General features: G+C 45.1%; 1 protein-coding gene across 2 annotated transcripts in view; it reads right to left on the reverse strand.

The window, feature by feature from the left end:
* The window catches only part of LOC147701290 (uncharacterized), a 183,626-nt gene extending 170,867 nt beyond the window's left edge, over positions 1-12,759 (reverse strand). Inside the window, exon 1 of one of the 2 annotated variants that reach the window (XM_086928613.1) lies at positions 12,644-12,759. The gene's annotated coding sequence lies outside the window, so the exon portion shown is untranslated. Of the gene's footprint in view, positions 1-12,625 lie in introns of both variants that reach the window. The other variant, XM_086928614.1, reaches the window with a different exon arrangement.
* Between the last annotated feature and the right edge of the window lie 915 nt (positions 12,760-13,674).

Below are 13,674 nucleotides of genomic sequence, written 5' to 3' on the forward strand. Positions count from 1 at the left end.
GTTGGATAGCGCAGGGCTTAAAATTACTATTCCCACTCCAGAGAGTGCAACAGAAGGGAAAGTGTTGGTTAGCGTAGGGGTAAAAATGTACTATTCCCACTCCAGAGAGTGCAACAGTAGGGAAAGTGTTGGATAGCGTAGGGGTAAAAATTACTATTCCAACTCCAGAAAGTGAAACAGTAGGGAAAGTCTCACATTTTCTCTGGAAATGCACCCTTTGCCTGGAATGCCCTTCTCAAAGATTTACGTTGCAACCCTTCCTATTCTTGCTTCAGGAAAGACCTTAAACTGCTCCTTCTTAAAAAATACTGGGGTCCCTAAGTTATAGTTCATTGACTACTAATCTCTTCCTCCTTACATTGTCTTTATCGGTTTCCTTGCCCATTTTTTTTCTCCCTCTTCTCATCCACCCCCTCATTTTTTTTATCTCTCAGAACTTCACCCACCCCCTATCACCTGCTCTCCCCTTATTCCCTACTCCCCACTATCGTTCTTCACTTTCTTGTTCGCCCTCCATCTTACTTATTTTTCTCTGCTCCCCTCCAGCTCTTCCTGCTCCAATCTTTTCTTTCTTAGGTCCCCCTAGCTTATGTATCCTCCTCCAAATTTAGCAAATTGCATTGATTCATTATTTAAATGTGCTGAATATTAACTATAACTCTGTTATTTCCAAATGTTGTAAAGCGCTCTGAAACTCTTGGGTCCAGTCAGCACTATATACAACCCTTTAAATAAATAAATAGCGTATGGCTAAAAATTACTATTCCCACTCCAGAGAGTGCAACAGTAGAGAAAGTGTTGGATAGCGTAGGGGTAAAAGTTACTATTCCCACTCCAGAGAGTGCAACAGTAGGGAAAGTGTTGGATAGCGTAGGGGTATAAATTAGTATTCCAACTCCAGAAAGGGCAACAGTAGGGAAAGTGTTGGATAGCGTAGGGGTAAAAATGACTATTCCCACTCCAGAGAGTGCAACAGTAGGGAACGTGTTTGATAGCGTAGGGGTAGAAATTACTATTCCCACTCCAAAGAGTGCAACAGTAGGGAAAGTGATGGAAAGCATAGGGGTAAAAATTGACTATTCCCACTCCAGAGAGTGCAACAGTAGGGAAAGTGTTGGATAGCGTAGGGGTCAAAATTACTATTTCCACTCCAGAGAGTGCAACAGTAGGGAAAGTGTTGAATAGCGTAAGGGTAAAAATTACTTTTCCCACTCCAGAGAGTGCAACAGTAGGGAAAGAGTTGGATAGTGTAGAAGTAAGAAATAACATACTTATAAATAAGAAATGTTTTAAAATAATTAATGAATTAATTATTTAATAACTCTAAACTATTTACACATAGCAATAAATAATTATTAAAAACATAATTACAGATGAATAAATAATTAGCAATAAATTGCAATACATAATAATTAATCAATATTAATTACCAATCAATAAATATTTAACAATAACATATTTTCAATAACAAAACACATGATATTTATTAAAAAATAATTACCAATAAGCAAATTTTGAAAAATTAAATACTTTTTATACCAAAAAATAATAACTAGTAAATATAAATTACCAATTAATAATGACTTATTAGTAGAATAATTAAAAATATTGATAAATAATATTTAGTATTATTAAAATTACCAATTAGGGATACAAACAATAATAAATAATTTTCATAACCAAACAGTCATAATTTAAAATGATTGCTAATTAATAATTAATGTCCAATAAATTAATTATCAATACCCAACAATTGTAATAATTACTTAATTAGATTTCAATTACTTCCAACACTATTCCCCTGTAAAAGCACAACACACTCCAATAATAAAATAATACAATTAACATAATTATCAGTTAATCAATGAATCCAAATTAATTACGATTAATAAAATGTAATTACCAATTATTAATTAATTAACAATAATATAATTATCAACACCAATTAATGAAAATAAAGTATTACTTAATTACAATTAAATTACTTCCCACCCTATTCCCCTATAAACCCACAACCTGCTACAGAACTTAAACGCAAAAAAAATATTTTAAATTAATTTATAATTCCTAAAAATAATAATTAATTTAGTGTAATTAAATTACTTCCCACCCTATTGCCCTATAATCCCACAACCCGCTATGGTACAAAAACACCAAATTTACTTAAAAAAACATTATTAACTTATCAAAATTGTATACATATTTTTCAAAACCAGTAGAACACTTTAACAAAACACATACAACACACACATATTAAATACATAATAAAATACATAACAATAATATAAATATCGATATTAGTAACATCAATATTAGTAACATCGATATATTTCATATCGATATTACTAACTTTGATATTACTTACATAGATATATATTCTGTTCATCGATATTCTTAACATAGATATTCTGTCCCTTCAATATTGTCACCTCGATATTAGTGTTGGTCGATGTTGGACTTGGCCCTTCTGGCAGGTTCACCCCTAATCTTTTTGCTTTAGATCTGTGATATGTGTGGATGATTTTCTGGTCTGTGCGCACTTTTTCCCTGTGTCCCAGAGTAAAGTGCGTGCATGTAGTTAGGCTGGCCTGCTCTCCCATAGGAATGCATGGGGAATGTCTGTGTCCCTGGTAGTTCCTGATGCGTGGGGAGTGCAGACTCGAATTTGGTATGTGCGAGCTCGTGAGAATGAATGCTTCGCAATGGTGTATGTGGCATGTGTGTGTCATGTGTAGAAATGCCACTTCTAGGACTTGGCATATTAATGTAAAATATGGATGGTGTGTGATTGGCTGGAGCTGGCTGGTGAGCCTGGCTCCAGGAAGGCTGGATGGGTCTGCCCAGTGGTGAGTGTGAGATTAGCATGTTGATGGCTTGGGAGGAGTGCACCTGGTCCCTGATGGGCCTGGACTTTCCCCACACAATGCTGGCTCCACCCCCTGTAGTGCGACTGATGACCCTAGCCCTGCCAGTGAATGAAATGGGTGGTTGAGCTATCAAGAGTACTTCAAAACCAGCTGCAACTGGTTTCCCCCACCCTGCACCTACAGACAAAGGAATTTACAGTATAAGAAGGGGCTGTGTCCCCATACAATTTGGTTCTGTTCTCTTCCAGGATCCTTGCCAGAGGGGGCTGCTGCTGTTGCTGGGGCCAGGAGGACTGCCACTTGGATTGTCTCCCTGCCTGGAGACCCAGTGTGCTGGCTCTGGGCTCAGCCTTGTCCCCCTGCCCGCCTCCAGACCCTGCTGGAGCTTGACTTTTGGCCAGAGCGCCTGGAAGCGCTGTTATTTGATTTATAGCGCTAGGAGCGCTTTATTTTTGCCCCAGCGCTCAATAGCGCTTTGCCTTGCCTTCTAGCGCTCCATGCGCTTTATTTTGTGCAGCCGGTGCCCACCCGGCGTTTGCCCGCTTGGATTGCCGATTTTCTGCAGAGCGAGTGCCTACCTCGCTTTATATTTTAATTAGAAGCCGGTGCCCACCCGGCATTGCCCCGTTCTTAGATTTTTAATTATCAGGAGGGAGCCCACTCATCGGATACTGAGACCCCGCCTGCCTGCCTAAAACCGGCCACCGCGCTGCCCGCGACGACCCGGAAGTGCTGGGTCAGTCTGCCAATCGCTGCGCGGCCCGGGAGAGGCGAACCGGAAGTCTCGCCCCCGGAGCCGAGCAGCGAGGAGAGAAGCAGCCAAGCGTCCCCGAGGCTCCCGAGCGAAGGGAGAGCCTCGGCAGAGGAAGAGCCACCCAGGAGCAGTGTCAGAGCGTCCCCGCCGTCCCGGTGAGTGAGAGGCATCTGCATTGTGTGCAGAGCGGCCCCGGTTGGCAGCGGGCCGCTCCGCAGGAGAGAAGGGGCATTCCTTGTTGATTGGAGCCACGAGGCTCCTTGGGGCATTATTTGATTCTGAGTCCCCCGTGAGGGACTCCAATGAGCACAGACTTCCCGAGTCCACGAGGGACTCCAATGAGAGGGGCCATTCTTTGCTCTTTAAGCCCTGAGAGGCTCTTGCGCCCACAGTTGTCTTCACGAGCCTGCGAGGCTCGAGGCGCCATCCTGTGTTACTGAGTCCCCCGTGAGGGACTCCACCGACACCCACAATAGTAATCAGAGTCCCGAGGCTCACAGCCCCTCATTATTTTAGAGCGCTGAGCTCTTGAGTGCATATTTGTTCATTTAGAGTCCTGAGAGACGCTCAGGGGGCCCAGTGAGTGGTTAGAGCCCCGTGGCTCCCACATTGTGTTGCCCTCACCATTGTTCTAGAGCCCACGTGGCTCCAACGTTGGCATCAGCAGTGATTCACAACTGTCCAGCACTTAGTGGACAGTTGCTACGTTTAGGCTTTGTGTTCCATGCTGCCTGCGCAGCCTTCCCTGACATTGGACTCAGGGCATTTCAGCCCCTTGCGAGGCCAGTTGGCCTGAGGGACAATTCTAGTGTTGTGCTACATGCACCCTGTGCATTATAATTTACTTATGTATTTGATTCCTGCGCAAATGTTCTACCTGCACCTCTGAATGTGTTTTAATGCCTCATGTGCAATGTGTTGATGTTATTACCTTTGCTAAAAGTAACCTGCTTAGGTATTCTATGTTTTAGCCCCTTTGCTAAGAGTGACCTGCTTAGAGGATTGTTCATGTTATTACCCTTGCTAAATGTGACCTGCTTTGGTATTCTATGTTTTATCCCCTTTGGTAAGAGTGACCTGCTTAGAGGATTGTTTATGTTATTACCTTTGCTAAATGTGACCTTCTTGGGTGATTGTTTAGGTTTCCTTCCCTTTGCTAAAAGTGACCTGCTTAGGTGATGGTATTCCTTCCTTAGGCCCTGATGATAAGGTCCTAGTTCCCTGCGTGATTTTCCTGCAGCGTTTAGGGTTGCGTAGGAGGTATTTACTCTTTACCAGTGATTACTGGTTGTGTGCTGCATTTACTATTTTGTTACTACAGTCATTATATGTTTATGTGCTAAGTGTTATACCTACAAGTATTATTTCTAACAAGTGCCTACCCCTGACAGTGGTCCATGTGGCCCTGTCCTGTACAGAATCCCTTCTAAATTCTGCCCGTGCCTGTTGGAACATTGTAAAGTTTGTGTGTAATCTAATGTGTTTTTACTATAATACAAAGGCTATTTTTTTATATAACCTTGTGTGGAGTTTCCTTTGTGGTGGGCCTTGGGTGTAGTTGCTGGGGTGCGTGCGCAAATACTTAACTCATATCGCCTCCAAGTTTAGCCTTGCTGCTCGCGCCACGTTACCTAGAGGGTGAGCAGGGGTTATCTTGGCATGTAACTCCCTTGCCCTGACTTAGGAGTAGTGGTCTCTGACTGACTTTGGCGCAAGCCCTGGCCAGCCAGGGATCCCGTTTCTAACAGTCGATATTTAATTTTCGATATTTTGACTGACCACCCCTCACACATACATTCAAGGCACTACACAACTTAGGGTGTAACTATCAGGAGGACAGGCATCCTCTTTCATCACTCATAAAGCATGGAACGCCCTTCTACTCCACATTAGATCTGCCACCTCTGTTCTTGAATTCCACAAGAAACTTAAGACCTAGCATTTCAATTAACTTGTCCTCCCTACGCAGGGCTAGGCATGCACACCTCCTAAGTGCAAGGATACCTTCGTAGGTGACAGTCTACTTTATAAATACACATAATATAATGTAACAACTTACCAACGTTCCCGGAAATAGCTTTATTGACAATACACATTGCCTTGAATCCAATTCTTTCCTGAATGGGGAGCCAGTGCAAAGTACTAAGGACTGGCTTTGCTGAACTACGCTTGGGGTTATTCATTAATAGACGGGCTGCAAAGTTCTTAACAATCTGTAGTCTCTTAGTGGTGCCTTTTGGCGCTCCTAAGTAGACTGCATTCTCAAAATCCAGCCGAGAGAGTAAGCAAATTATGTGGCATAATGCAGTACATGTTGTGTCAGTTTGCCTCATTATTTTGGCATTTATAGGTACACTATCTGGGCAAATGTTTCATCTGATTAGTACCACTTTGACACACAGATACCGAAATAAGCAGCAGACCAGTCAACCTTTGCGAAGGGCTGTCCACCCGAGGCTGCACGTGTTGGCGCGTTTCAGTAATTTTTATCAGTTTGAGCTAGAAACCATTTTTTTATTGCTGAAATCTACAGATTATGTTATAGGTGATGGAATATGTGGCATACGCACCAAATACATAATCATGCACAAATCGCTGTGGCTGCAATATCTCATAATTCCAGTGACCGTGCTTAATAGCTATAGCTTTTCTCTGTGTTTGTCACCATGCGCAACACAAAGTTGATTGCTTCAGTCTATTGCATGGACAATTATTACATCTGAGATTCCGTTTCTTTCTCATAACTTTACTTATGAAGCACTGCAAAGTCTAGCTCAAAAGTAGTAACAGTTTCCAAAGACATTTACATGAACATCTATGAGTACAAATGACTCTTCAGACACCTAGGGGTCTATTATAATGGAGGGCGGATTGCAACCGCCCATATGCCGGTGGAGATCCTCCCGCATTATTTACCGCCCACCTGTCATTTCTCCCAACCATATTAAGATGGCGGGGGGGGACCCCAGGGGACTGAAAGACCGTCCGCCGTTTTTCCGCCTATCAAATTGGGGAGCGGGCGTAAAAAGGGCTTGATATGGTGACGGTATCTGCAAGACACTGCCTTCCATATAAAGATGCAGGCGTTGATGTGCCTTTCCATGGTGGCGTTGCCGAGTCTGCATGTGGGGGCCTGTTGTGGGCCCCCCGGGTGTTGGGAGGTGAACATGGGGGGTACCATTTGCATGCACAACGTGTCAGGCACCGTGCGTTGCCTGCCACGTTATGCATGCAAATGCACAACATGCAGGCGCAGCATTGTGGTGGGCGGTGCTGTGTGCACCGCCTGCCACAATGCTGTGGATGGGGGATGCCACCGCCACCGTGGCTGTGGCATCCTAATTGCTGGTGCGGGACCACCGCACCACTGGCGGCTGGTCCAAGCTCCGCTAGGGTGGCGGACGGATGAAAGTTCGCCCGCCATCCTAATCGACCCCTGAGTATTCGTATGAACAACTTTATTCACTTTAGCAGGAAGGGAAATAACAACACTTACTCCACTGTGGAATAGACGCCCAGCTCAACGTCTAGGCACTGAAGTGCATACATGTAACTTGGAAACTTGGAATTTTTCTGAGTTAATGCATGAACTTTGGACAGAACAAGGTCCATATCATCATGGAATCTGCTGCCTCTGTTTTATTTTCACATAGTAAAGCTCGGAAACAATGAGCACGGTTCGCCTCTTTCTGAACTGTGCTGTCTGAAATGAATGCAGTAAATAAGAGAAATATCAGTTTGAATGAATTCACTTCACTCCCTGCATAAACCAGGCGCGCAGCCCCAGATTAGGATATATGGCCATTGGACCTAAAATAATGTGATATTAAGGCAATTTTTTTTAACTCATCCATCAATTTCAAGAAGAGATGCTTCATTAGCAGAGTGCGATCCTCGGGGGGAGCGGAGCGAAGCAGTCTCCCCCCACGGATTTTCGCCCGGGTGGACAGACCCAGAACGATGACGCGATAGAGTAGGTCAGCACGTGCATAGTTAGCTGCGTAGGCGTCAGATAGGGGAAAGGCGCCATTTTAGGTTCCAGTCTTAGGAGGCAGGAGCGTTGTTTAGGCGAGGCTGGGCAGTTAAGTTTAAAGAAATTTTCACAGTTATTTAATATTGCCGCTTACCGCTTGTGACATGGTATTGAAGGAGGCACTGCAGGAGGCACTCCGCGTCATAGCGGCAGCAGGAAGAAGCAACTTACTAGAGGCCGGATTCGACGGTGCAGCAGAGCCCCCTCTCAGGCCCCCGAGGAGACAGGCGGCGTATGGCGTGAGGAGGGCCATTGAGGCGTGCAGGCAGCCGGCGGCAGTGCGAAAAGGCACAAGGAGAGCACGCTCGGCCAGAAGTGCACGTCAGTCTGTTGGGCATGCTCGGCAATTGGCCCCTTGGAGGGGACAGTCTTCAAGCTCCCTCTCTCCAACAGTGCTACGAGGGTCCGGCTGTTTCGTCAGGAGGCTGGGTGAGTTGGCTACGCCCCGGTTTCGTGGGCGGGGTTAGCAGTGGGCGGGCCCGGCTCAGGTCCCTCGTGTCTAGTAGTTGGAAGGAGCAGGTCAACAAGGGCAGCCTCAGTGCGGCAGGCACGGCCCAGGCCTGTGCCTCTATTCAGTTTGCCCCAAGGTTCAGAGGATCATGCAGCAAAGGGGGCGGATAAGCGCTTGCTTTCTAATGCAGTGTCAGAAGCCCAGCAGCCACAGCCTCAGCCTTTAGTGGATTATTCCAGTGGCAGTGAAGATGAGTCTGGGGCCATGCCACACCATGCAGAGTGCCCTAGGGCCAGAGGGGGTTACTGCCCACAGGGGCGAGGTCCCGGGAGCTAGAGTTTGAGGAGGCTGGCGGGTCTTTCAGCATCATGGAAAATACTGCAGAAAATTTTACAGACAGTCACACACTCGTTCAGGAGGGGTTGCAGGCGCAGGCTTTGGAGGAGAGTTTACAGAGTAGGGCGGTTGGCCTGTCAGAACAATGCCAGGATGACTTTATTCATTACATGTATGACAATGGTTTGGAGCATAACCGGGAGTACATTTTCCCGGCTGCGTGCCAGGAACCAATAGGTTTTGGGTCTGAGGAGCAAGATTTGGACGCCACTTTAGAAGGCCAATGGGTGTGGGTGTGGGTAGAACATTCCACCCCTCTCTGACACGCAGCATAACAAAGGGAGATTAGGGGCTACAAGCAGCAGTGTGCCTCTAGCGGAAGAGGCAGATAGGTTGTCAGGCTGTGCCGTAGTGGAGCAGGTTCAGAGCAGGTCTCAGACAGGAAATAGGAGAGCGCATGGCAGAGACTTTGCAACGGACAGGGCGGCCACTGACCAGGGTGGTTTTAACGTGGAATTTTGTGCGGATTCACACCAGGCAGACAGGCCTTTGGAGCGAGTGCCTGTTTTTAATTGGGCAACTTATGAAGGGGGTTGTCCCACAAGCTACGGGGGCAGGGAAAGTGGCTTTCCTGGGAAGCTCGGATGAGTGGAATGTTGGCGAGCAACTGATGGGTTTGCAAAATAGACACACAGCTCCATCAGTGGGCAAAGGGAGGGGGATGGGGGCAACAAAATCTGGTCCATCATTTCAGGTTCAAGATGAAGAGGCAGACTCTGAACTGCAGAAGGAGAATCTCGAGCGGATATCTCAAGAAGATTTGAGACGACGTGAAGAACAGCTTCCAAAGGTGTGACAGATTTCGTGGGCTGGCTCCGGGAGCAGCAGTCAATAAAACACCGGTGCCTCACAGCGTCTGGGCGCTAGGGGACTGAGGATCCTACAGCTGGTGGAGAACTCAATAGCGTCATCCACCCAACGGAGTTATATGCTGGCATGGCAGGAATTTCTAAGTTATGTCACGACTTTTGGCATTGTAAAAAGAGAAGAGAGGTGTATCCCACTAATACTTGACTTCATTTTAACTTTTATTGATAAAGGGCTTTCGCATAACACCATAGCAGGAAAGTTAGCGGGGATTTCTTTTTATAATATATTGGGGTCTGGATCCGAATAAAAATGTATTGGTGAAAAGAGTTTTGAAAGGTTTGCAGAGGGAGAAGGTTGCAAGTCCACACACAAGAGCACCAATAACTTTTGATTTGCTACAGCAATTGCTGAGGTCGTTACCTCAGTCTTGTTACAATTTTCATGAGATTATGCTTTTTAGATTAGTAATGATATGGCTTTTCTTTGGAGCATTTAGAGTTTCAGAACTGTTAGGTTTGAAGAAGGAATGCGGGCTATGCAGCAAAGATGTTTACTTGGAGGGTGACATGTTAAAAATATGGTTACGCAAATCAAAAATCACCAAGCCGTTTCTAAGCGCTTGCTTAGGGAACCCGTCCTGGTATTCCCCTGTGAGATAACCCCGGCAGGGTATCCGCAACGTGAAAGGTAGGCATCCCGCCGCGAGGGGCCGTTGTGGAGATTAAGCAAGCTATTGCCCAGAGTCACAGAGTGTGAACCCGTGAATCGAGTAGGCACCGGAGCAAGAATTGTCGAGTCCATGGACATTTTAGGACTCAAGACCCCGCCGAGCCGGGAATTGAACCCTGGTCCCAGGCTGACCTCTGCTTCCAGGTCTGCCTCCTCTAACCAGTGAGCCACACTTCTCCACTTACAAGAGTAGTGGGATTTTCAGTCTTTTAAAGGTTTTCTGGGTGGGCCGATTTTTGTTAATGAATCAGGTGAAAAGCTTTCGAGCCACCAGCTGCTTGTGGTCATGAGATGCACGTTTTTATTATTAGGTTTAAATCCAATACAATATGCAATGCATTCCTTTCGTATAGGGGCGGCATCGGAAGCAGCTTGTTTGGGGCTGGGTTGGAGTGTGATCAGGAGGATAGGAAGATGGAGTTCAAACTGCTGTGCCCGTTATGTGAAGAAAGAGAAAAAAAAACATAAACAATAATCAAATGTCATGAGTTGTAAGCATAAGTTATATGTTTGTTTCAGTTTTGTTAATAGAATGTTTTCTTTCATCAAGGTGACATTCGGGGTTTGCGTCCTGCCAAAAAACAAATTTGGATCGTAGGACATTCATTTGTGAAGTGGGCCGCGATTTTTGCTGACAATCAAATCTATGGAAGGAATTTGGGTATCCCCAGCGCCGGGCCTGAGCTTTACTGGTGCGGTAAAGGGGGCATGCGCTGGGAGAATCTGTTTACTCTATTGGCAAAGATCAGGTATGACAGAGGTGGCCCTGACATGTTAATCCTCCATCTTGGGGAGAATGACCTGGTGGCATAATCGGGTTTAAGTTTGATCAAAGCCATGCAGTTAGATTTAGCTGTAATATCCAACAGTTGGCTAGGGACCAGTTTAGTTTGGACTGAATTTGTTTTTAGACAACAGTGGAGGAATGCAAGGAGCCACAGTGCTATGGAAAAAGCCAGGAAAAAGTTAAACAGGGCTATGAAGATTTTTTGTGTGGGTTTGGGGATTCAGACCATCGCACATGACAGCATCACTGGAAAGGAAGGCCATTTGTTTAGGGAAGACGGTGTCCACCTAATGCAATTGGGGATGGCTTATTACATACTTGAAATAAGAGACATGTTATCGAAAGTTTTGAAAGTGGATTTGTGGGTATCTTCCACAAGGGAGGAATAAAAAAAAAAAAAAAAGAAAGCGGTTGAAACGGAACAAAGCATGGTAAGATGAAAGGTTTTTGGGGGGGGGTCAGGAAAAATCCATGTTTTTCCCGAGTGGCGGAATAGGGGGAGGTCAAGATCTAGAGCGGACTTGACCGTCCTTCATGAGAGAGGGTGGTGGGAGCTACAGGATGGGGCAAAAGAAAAGAAAAGATGGAAAAGTGAAAGAGTTTGAAACATGGGGGAATTCAAGAAAATGAAGTTATATTGGTTTTTGGAACAATACAGTTATAAACAAACAAGTGCAAAAATAAATGTTATGGTTTTGGTACAATATGTAAATTCAACGGTTCTGAAGATAAGTGTTAAATTACAAATTTCTGTAGGTTTACGGATATTTTATGAAATTGCCTGATCTAATGAATAAAGTGGCCTTTTATGCTACCAGTGATGTTGATCTCATTGTGTGGGTCTGGATTATTTTGGGCGATGGAATGCTACCCTTCCACACCTATAAATGGAACTTATACACTTAACTTAATGCACCAGTTACACCTGTTTAATCTAGCAATACCTACAAATGGTTGACTGTTTGGTTAATGCTGGCTCTCCGGCCTCATTGCTGAGACTGCACTAGGACTGAAAACTAACATGAAAACCATTCACAAACCTGTTCAGACACAGGCATAACAGGCACATGCTGGCCACATGCCATCATATGTAGGAATAGAAACTCTTAAATGGAAATTATACGATACTGATATCCTATCACAACAGTGTTGACCAACACTGTCCTAATTTAGCAAAAACTGTCCCGTTTCGGGTCGTTGACCGTAAGATATTTTAAGTATTTATTTAATTGTGGAGCACCGTATATCACCTCTTCATTTGACTAATAATTCCACCTGCGTGCAGTGATGCACTACGGCCCTCGTCATGGGTGACTCTACATTACCGATATAAGATATTCCCGTACCAGAAGTTATCAATACTGCAGAATTTAGTAATGACGTGCGGAAGAACACCCGTGGTGGTGGTGATCAGTCAGTTTGGGATTTGCAGTCCACTCAACTATAGCCTCGGTATTTGAGAAGCCGAACTCACCGAAGAATGCTCGCATGTAAAGCGCCGATCACTCTAAAATGGCGCCACCATTCCTCAGCCATACCTCCTTCGCCACCACGGCTACAATCAAGGGTTTCTTCGCTTAAATGAATGCACAAATACAATCGACCTATTTTGTGTGCAGTCTGCTCTTCAGAGTCAACACTTTCTGTTTGGGTTGATACGTTTCCAAACTTAAACTAATCCTTCGTCCTTCTCTTAGCAATACTGTGATCCTGGTCAAACAGCGGCGCCAAGGGTGCTACGGACACTTAAGCAAGGACAGTGGCCCCATTCGCGCTAGTTTAGTAGAGACATACATACGTTTTCTGTCGGACTTACACAAAGGTGTGTTTATTCTTCTGCTGTTGTGCAGTGGTCCTTGCTTCCTGGGAGCTCCTGTGTGTCCTGGGTGACAGATGGTGCCCGGCTGGTGTCGCGTTGACTGTGAGACGCTCCGGACTGGTGGGTGCAATGTTGTGACTGTGCTGTGCCAGGGCTCTTCCGCTCTGCACGTCTCTTGTGGTTTGTTCTCAGCTTGCTTCGCCCTCGGCTCTCAAAACCACCACCTGTGGCGTTTATTTTACAGCGTGAACTCGGAGCGCTGTGGAAACCCCAAGAGTTCACACTTTCGTGGTCTGTGGGCTTTTGTCTCCGCTACCCCAACCTGCCAAAACGGTACAGCACCAAGGGGTGGAAAAAGCGCCCGGGTAGCAACTTCCCACGCGTGAACACCTTTAAATGAGATCTGTCCCCCTTTTATCCCACGTTTACTGACACTTCCTCTTTGTATTTTAATGTGTTTGTGATGCAATGAAAGTGTGTGTCGCCGAAGTATGTTTCATTGTTGTAACTTCTGTTAATAGATTGTGAATTCTTCCCCATGGAGTTTGAAGCACATTTTACCAAATTCCTGCAGCAGAAGGTGTGTCAACTATCAAAAAACCAGCTGTCTCTTTTCTGACTGTACATACGTACCTTTTATGGCGCGCTCCAATAAATCACATATAATAAATATAATGTAAATTGGGAGACGATCAGCACACCAAATAATAATTCTATTGAATTTATTTTCAAATATTTCTATTTGAATGCATTCTACCATAAAAACACACACATCTGGAAGGAATCCGTTCTGCAAAAACAGCGGCATGTGAAAGTGCCAATGCAGACGGCAGCGGTGACACAGGAAGTGGTGTCAAGGGTGCCTGCCTGCACTATGGTCAAGATTCTTTCAAACGATTCTTTGAATGTGCAAATGAAAATATCTTTCATTGTTACACCAGTCTCCGATAGGCGCACCATTGTGACGCAAACCATGTTTTTAAGTGTTTAGTAAATATGGGTTTGTGTCAAAATTAATGAGTGGACGC

The sequence above is a fragment of the Lissotriton vulgaris genome, chromosome 7 (assembly GCF_964263255.1).
Source record: "Lissotriton vulgaris chromosome 7, aLisVul1.2, whole genome shotgun sequence".
In the NCBI taxonomy this organism is placed as follows: domain Eukaryota; kingdom Metazoa; phylum Chordata; class Amphibia; order Caudata; family Salamandridae; genus Lissotriton; species Lissotriton vulgaris.